We start from the raw sequence: 7,431 nt of genomic DNA on the forward strand, positions 1-7,431 counted from the left end.
TATGACTATACTGTTCATGAGACTGGCCGGGCCGGGCTCGAACCGGGCTTTCACTCTGTATTAACAGATTTTTCTTAAGGCCTGAGCTCGAGCCCGGCCCTCATAAAAAGCCCGAAACCCGGGCCTGGGCCCAAGCCCGAAATTTAGCCCATACTGTTACTATTACTACTGCTGAAGCGGTTGAATAGAAAGAAAGAAAGAGAAATTACAAAGAAAATAATAAAATATATATATATATTAAATTATAATTATTATTTCATTTTATATATTATATATTTTATAAAATACATAATGATGAGTCGGGCTGGACCAGGCTCGGGCTAGCTTTTCTTGACAAATCCCGAGCCAGGCTCGAAACACAATCGGGCTTACTATGTTAGGCCCGAGGTCAGGCCCGCGAGCCTAATTACATGACCAAGCCCGACCGAGGTGCAGGCGTGGCCATCGGGCTACCTGGCCCATGAACAGGTCTAATGACTACAAAACTTTGGTCTCATGGTCCATGGGCCTTATGAAAGACAAATAAGTCACACGGTGCTACTGATGTGCAATCCGGATGAGCTGGAGACAAGACCTTACACACCCGGCTGAATTACCTATCATGGTTGAACACGCCAATGCTTACTATGGCCCCATCTAGGACTCAGTTATACTGAACATTGGCGTGTTCAACCATGATAGATAGTTCAGCTGGGTGTGTATGTTTTTGTCTCCAACTAATCCTCTCTTACTAATGTGTGGGTTGGAACGGTATCTTTTTTTATTTGGAAATGTTGCTGCCAAGTAAGACATTTCCTGGAGCATTGGTACCAAGCAAAAAGCATTGCTATTGCTCCAGGAAAATGTTTCCTGGAGCATTGGTACCAAATAGAAAACATTGTTGTTGCTACAGGAAACATCATACCTGGCAGCAACATTTCCAAACAAAAAAAGACACGGTTTTTTCTCATAAAACAGTACTTCCAACCCACGAATTAGCAACACCGTTGTATCTGTAGCATTGATGCCAAACATATACCAAATTCGGTGTTGCTCCAAACCACGCCTTCTCGATTTCCAATGTGTGGCTTGAGGCACCGTTTTTTATGGAAAAATGATTTCAAACAAACATGTATTTTCTGAAGCACTTTTTTTTTCCCAACATGTTGCTGATATGTCACCATTTTTTGGAGCAACGACAACGAAGCCAAATAGACGATTTGTTTATCAAAACAAAACCACATCAGGAAAAAAAAACAATGTGCTTTTGATGAATTGGCAACATAACCATAGATGTTGTTGAATATGCCCTTTATATTATCCTACCTTTTTCTTTCCAACCAAACACATCCTAATTAAATTTTCGATAGATGACATTCTTAGATTATAGTCTCATGTTACTTAGGCTATGTTTGGGAGTGTTTAAGTTAAAAATAAGTGCTTATTGAAAAAATGATTAAAACACGTGCTTATTTGAATAAACACATATTTAAAATAAGCACTTATTTTATATTAAGTGTTTGATAGTATTTTTCTCTAATAAGCACTTAAATGAGCATTTGTGATATTTTGTCCTTCATTTTCTTTCAAATTTTCAGGATATACCATTTGAAAGCACTTTTATTAAATTAATTTTATAAAAAGCATTTTTATGAAAGCACATTTATAAAAGTACTTTTATTAAATCACTTTTATAAAAGTACTTTTATGAAAGTATTTTTAAGAAAGTACCCTTATGAAAGCACTTTTATAAAAGTTCTTTCATAAAAGTGCTTTCGTATAAGTACTTTTGCATAAGTGCTTTTGTAAAAGTACTTTCATAAAGGTGCTTCCATAAAAGTATTTTTTATAAATGTGATTTAATAAAAGTACTTTTATAAAAATGCTTTTGTAAAAGTGCTATCATAAAAGTACTTTTATAAAATTCAACTATGGATGATTTTATAAGTGGTATTTTAAAATTCAACTAGAGATAATTTTGGAAGAAAAAAATTGAATAAGTGCTTATTGTATAAGCACTTAAAAAAATATAGAAATTTGAACTTAAAATATAAGCCCTTATTTTTAAAATATGCACTTACTTCGGGCTTATTTCCCAAATACCAATAAATGCTTAATGGCCAAAATAAACACTTATTTTTAAGCATTCCCAAACATGGCCTTATTTACATTAAGGCAAATTAAAAATTAGAATCGATCTTTCCAACCTCCCTCTCAAATTCTCACAGAACTCCAAAACCCTCTTGTATAGGATGGAGTGTTTGTCGTTCACACTAGCGTGATGTTTGGAATGGATGATGATATATTGAAAAACACTGCCATGTCGTGGCCATATCAATATTATAGGAATCGGCATTGAAATTTCTATTTGGTTAGCCGATTTTGATTATTTTCAGGAAATCAACCCTTTGCAAGGATCACCCTTTTTGGTGATTTCCTGGTTTATAACTGATTTCGATTCTTTGAAGATGGCATGACATCTAGCATGGCAACGGATAATAACTCTAATACAAAATTTACCATTTTGTATGAAAAAATTGTACCATAAACAAAATTTACCATTTTTTTTTAACACCGAATTTAAAAAAAGAAAATCGATAGGGAAGAATCATCACTGATGTCAAACATCACCTATATTATTCTAGCTTTCTCACTACTTGGGTGATGTACAAACTTTGTTAAGTAAAACTAAAATATATAGAGCCCTCTAATGTTTCTTAGCTTTTCATATTCAAGAATATTAACTTATTTTGAAAATAGCCCATAATTGATGGTTTATGTCCTCAACAACAATTAAAATTAAAAACATGAAGATGTTAGACATGAATAACCATACCCCACAGTCAGCCCTATTGAATTTTCTATGAATATCTACATAAAGAATGATTAAATAAACTAATTTACAATAATTATTAATAATTAATTTTACTTCAATTGAATTTAAAGTCAAGTTGGTGTAAATACTAAAGCTTAATTTAAATTTAATGTAATTGTTTTTTCTATTTTAATTTTAACTTCATATATTTGGATTAAGTAATTGTACTTTTAATTTTCCTAAAATACAAGTTAATTAAGTACTAATATTTTTTAATAATAGAAATTGTCATATATTAATTATAACTTGGTTAATATTAATATTGTTTATTCAGGCGATGGTGATCTTCCAATGACCGGAACTACGCATATTATACTTCTTTCGTCATTTTTAACAACTATAAGAACCACAAGACCTTCAACAACCCTAAGATCATAATTATCTACTATTGTATTGGCTGATATGTATCGTGCCGGCGGCTTTCCGATATGCTCCTACACTGATTCAGGGAGTAGAAGAGCCTTAAACCGATCCCCTGAACCGGTTTCAAAAAACAAAAAACTACAGAACACTATCAATGTCACCCGATACGCCCCTATAGGCATATCGATATTTTGAACCTTGGGTTTGACATTGAAGTTGAGAACCAAAACCTCAATGAAGAAACTATTTGCATCCTCGTTGAAAATTGATTTGCTTGCGACCTTGATGATTCTATTCAGATTGAGACATCTTAATTATTTAGTTGGTGTATCAGTCATTAATATTTTTATTTATACAATCAAATTTTAATGGTTTAGTCATTTTCCATTCCTGTTGTGACGATAAGTTATAGCTAATTATGTTAATTATATAGTTATTCTAGTAACATGTTTTAATTGTTTAACCAATTTATATTCCTACCATTCATCTGTATATCATTTAACCATTTTACTATTTATTCAATTACTTATTATTTATTTAATCATTTTTATTGTATAACTGTTTTTATTTGAGTTAATTAAGTAGTGTGCATGAATGGGAGATGTTTGTGAAGGGATTTTATGTGTTATTTGTTAGATAAAAAAGGAAAAAAAAACAATAAAGGATAAATTTAAAATAGTGTTGAGAGAAAAGAAGGCCAGTTACATGGAGTTGAAGAGAGAGAGAGGAGGGAGGTAATAGAAAAATCTATAAAATAGAAAAATACATTAGGAGAAAGGATAGAGCCTCTGTAGCAAATATTGTTTTAGTAATATAGTATAGATGCCATGTGCGATCTAGATATCAGATACCGTCTTAGAGAAAAAAATCAGATCCCCTTCACAATTCACATGCCCCACGGATTGGCTCACTAAGAAAATTGGGATAGAGGGGGCAGTTTTGTTCAGGTCACAAGGCCATTGAAGGTTTGGTGAATAAGTGGTTTGAGAAATATAGTTTTGCATGTGACAATTATAAATGATGATAATGATAATAATAATATTTTAAAATTTTATATATTTTTGTTTATTTGTTTGTTTGTTTTTATTAATTGGATGCATATAGTAAATTCAAATCTTATTATATAAATACTTCATCCAAATATGTGATAATTGGATCGAGTTGTGAAGTTTCAAGCAATTGTTTGAAAACCGACCCATAAACAGAACCGATCAAGACACCATTTTCTGATTCGATGATTCAACCGTTTGGGTCAAACATTTGACATGTGATGTCATAAACAAAATAAAAACTACTTATAGATAATAAACAATACCATCAAAATTAAATAACATACAAAAAAAAAACGCCACCGATAATGGAGGTTTGACGGTGTTGGGTTCATAGAGATAGGGGAAAAATTGCCACTAGTGGATTATAGTATGGTTGTCAGTGATTAAAATTGGTGTTGCAACTATAGACTCGCCAGTGGAAGAGAAGAAATTGCCACGGCAAAACTGTCATAGATCGTTGATGAAACTGATGGTCGCTATTGGTTGTCGGTAGTTTGTAAATGGTGGTTTCGATTGATTAAATTGCGGTTGCCACTGCAAAACCATGCACTTGATGACAACGCAAACTCAAAGTGAGGATTGAGAAATGCAAACCTTGCATTTGTCATAGGTCACCGTATATGGAGCCTTAACAGTCGATCGGTGGTCATTGTGGTTCACCATAGGTTGTTATCACTATAAGTCGTTAGAGATTAAGCTAAGTGAGCGATTGAGAAGGGAAGAATGAAAATGATTTACGTTCGAACCCTAACCCCAATTATCAATTTGATGAGGACACTAGTGGAATTTATTTATTTATTTTTTTAATATAAAAAAAATAAAACATATAACCGTGAACCGTTGTTTGGGCTGCTCAGGTCAACAAATTTCTGAACCTTCCAACATTTTTCTAAGATAAAGCGGTTTATAGTATAACCAGAACTGGAGACCTGAATGGTTTTTGATTTTTTAGTTCGACTGTCCAGTTCGGTCAGATTTTGAAAATATTGGTTTCAAGTATCATTGACAGGCTTATGCATGGCTAGACTCTTATTTTTGTAGTGTTTTATATTTTTGTTGTATCTTTTTTCTTTTGTTCATTTATAAAAAAAATGTAAGATTTAAATAGAGGGAATTGAATGAGATGAAAAGCAACTGTTCAATTTACAATTTAAATCTTACAATTAAACAAGGACTAAATTCAAAACTAAGTATTATAGTTAAAAGAAAGTTTCTCAATCTTATTCACATTTTTAATAGTAGTTTAAATATAGAACAATAGATGTGTTAAATTTGTTCTACAATTTTTGTATTTTTTGTGTGTAAAAATAATTATAATATATCATACTTACCTTTTATTTAATATGATAAATATATGGTATTATACATGTGCCTACATGCTTTTTTTTCTTTGCAAAGTTTATGTATTTTTATATTTTATATTTTATTTATGGCATTAAAGGTTAACACATTTAACCCAAAATTGAACTATTTATTATTAGTTTTATATTTCATTTTTTGTTAATTCTAACTTATGTATTTTATTTTCATTATCAATAAAAATAAGTATTGTTTATTACACTTATTTTTTTAGTTTGATTAATAAAAATCTCTTAAACGTGTCTATTTTTCTTTTTTCTAAATTTGTGCTATAATCTTCTATATTTCATTTTTATTTTAAAAACTTTATTACTTACCTATGACTTAGTAGGTTAATCAATTTGACTCGGAAGGTTGAATTGCTTAGCCACCATTTGGACAAAAATGGTTTTGTTTTTGAGTCAAATTTAAAATATAAATTTATATTACTAAAAATATTGACATAGATCTAATTAGCAACATTTATTAATGAAAAACAACTTAAAAACATAGTATTTAATAAGAGAATCGGACCAGACGGTTTTAAAATATGGGATTTAATACCATAAGTATAAGACAGGGGCTGTTTGGCAAGTCTTTTTTGTAAGATCTTCTTGAAGCTCTGATGAGTTTTGACATGGTTTTCAAAATCGAATCGGACCAGACGGTCGGACTAGAAAAATCGGGTTCCGTTTTCCCCCAAAATCGTTGATTTTGGCCAGAAAACCATTGAACCGACTGGTTAACCGTTTGAACGATTTTGACCATTTTCCAAATTTTTAATTATTTTTAATTTTTTCGTCATAACGGTCAGACCGTTCGAATCGGTAATTGGACCCCTGATCGGTTCACTTTTAAAAACTACGAGCTTTGAAGCTCTAACAACCAAAAGATGATGTGAGCTTTTGCATCAAGATCTTAACAATTTGAAGACCGTTTGGTTAAGGAGTGTTTGTTCGCACGAAGATGAATTGAAAAGAAAAAAAGTGAAAAGCTCCACTTGGAGCTTCTCAAAAATAGCCCGAAAATGGGCTTCCCTTGTTTTTGGGGAGTTGCGGCTAGATCTTTTCCCAACCAAACGGGAAAAGACCAAAATGCGAGCTGATGGGTTTCTAAAAAGCCGACAACCTGACGAAAAGACACATCAAATGTGACCTAATGAGAGGGGATTAGATGAGATGGAAAGTAATAATTAAAGTGACATTTTTAACCTTTAACTAAATACATAAATATAGTAATTTTAGTAGCCATTAAAATCATAATAAAATAACTTTTATACCCTTTGTCAAATAATAAAATGAAGAATAATTTTAATAAAAAAATTTTACATTACATTTACACTTTTATATAAATATAGATTTTATTAAATAAATATTTATTGGTGTTTGGGAGATTCCTTCACAAACCACCTGCACTTAGTTGAAATACTTATTTGGTTACGGTGCTTGCTCAGCTACTTAACCAATAATTATGAAATGACTACAGCCCTAACTTGACAAATGCATACACACTACCATTAACCACAAAAAATTATGATATGAAAACAAAAATATTTCAAGCACCAAAGCGAATTTGGATTAATAATTCGGTAACAATAAATGATGTCTTTATTTCTAATTAATAACAAAAAAAAATCAATATGATAAGCAAATGTTATTAACTACATTTTTCCATATAAAAGGTTTGAATAATAGCATTTCCAATCGCGATGAAAATAGGAAACATCACAAAAACGATCAATACATGTGTAAATAGCTAGAAAACTTAAAAAATGGATTAAGACTTAAGAGCTCACCAAAACCAAAGAGTATCGTCAGATAAGTG

Source organism: Nelumbo lutea, chromosome 3 (assembly GCF_056320005.1).
Source record: "Nelumbo lutea isolate HS-2025 chromosome 3, American lotus-T2T, whole genome shotgun sequence".
Classification (NCBI taxonomy): domain Eukaryota; kingdom Viridiplantae; phylum Streptophyta; class Magnoliopsida; order Proteales; family Nelumbonaceae; genus Nelumbo; species Nelumbo lutea.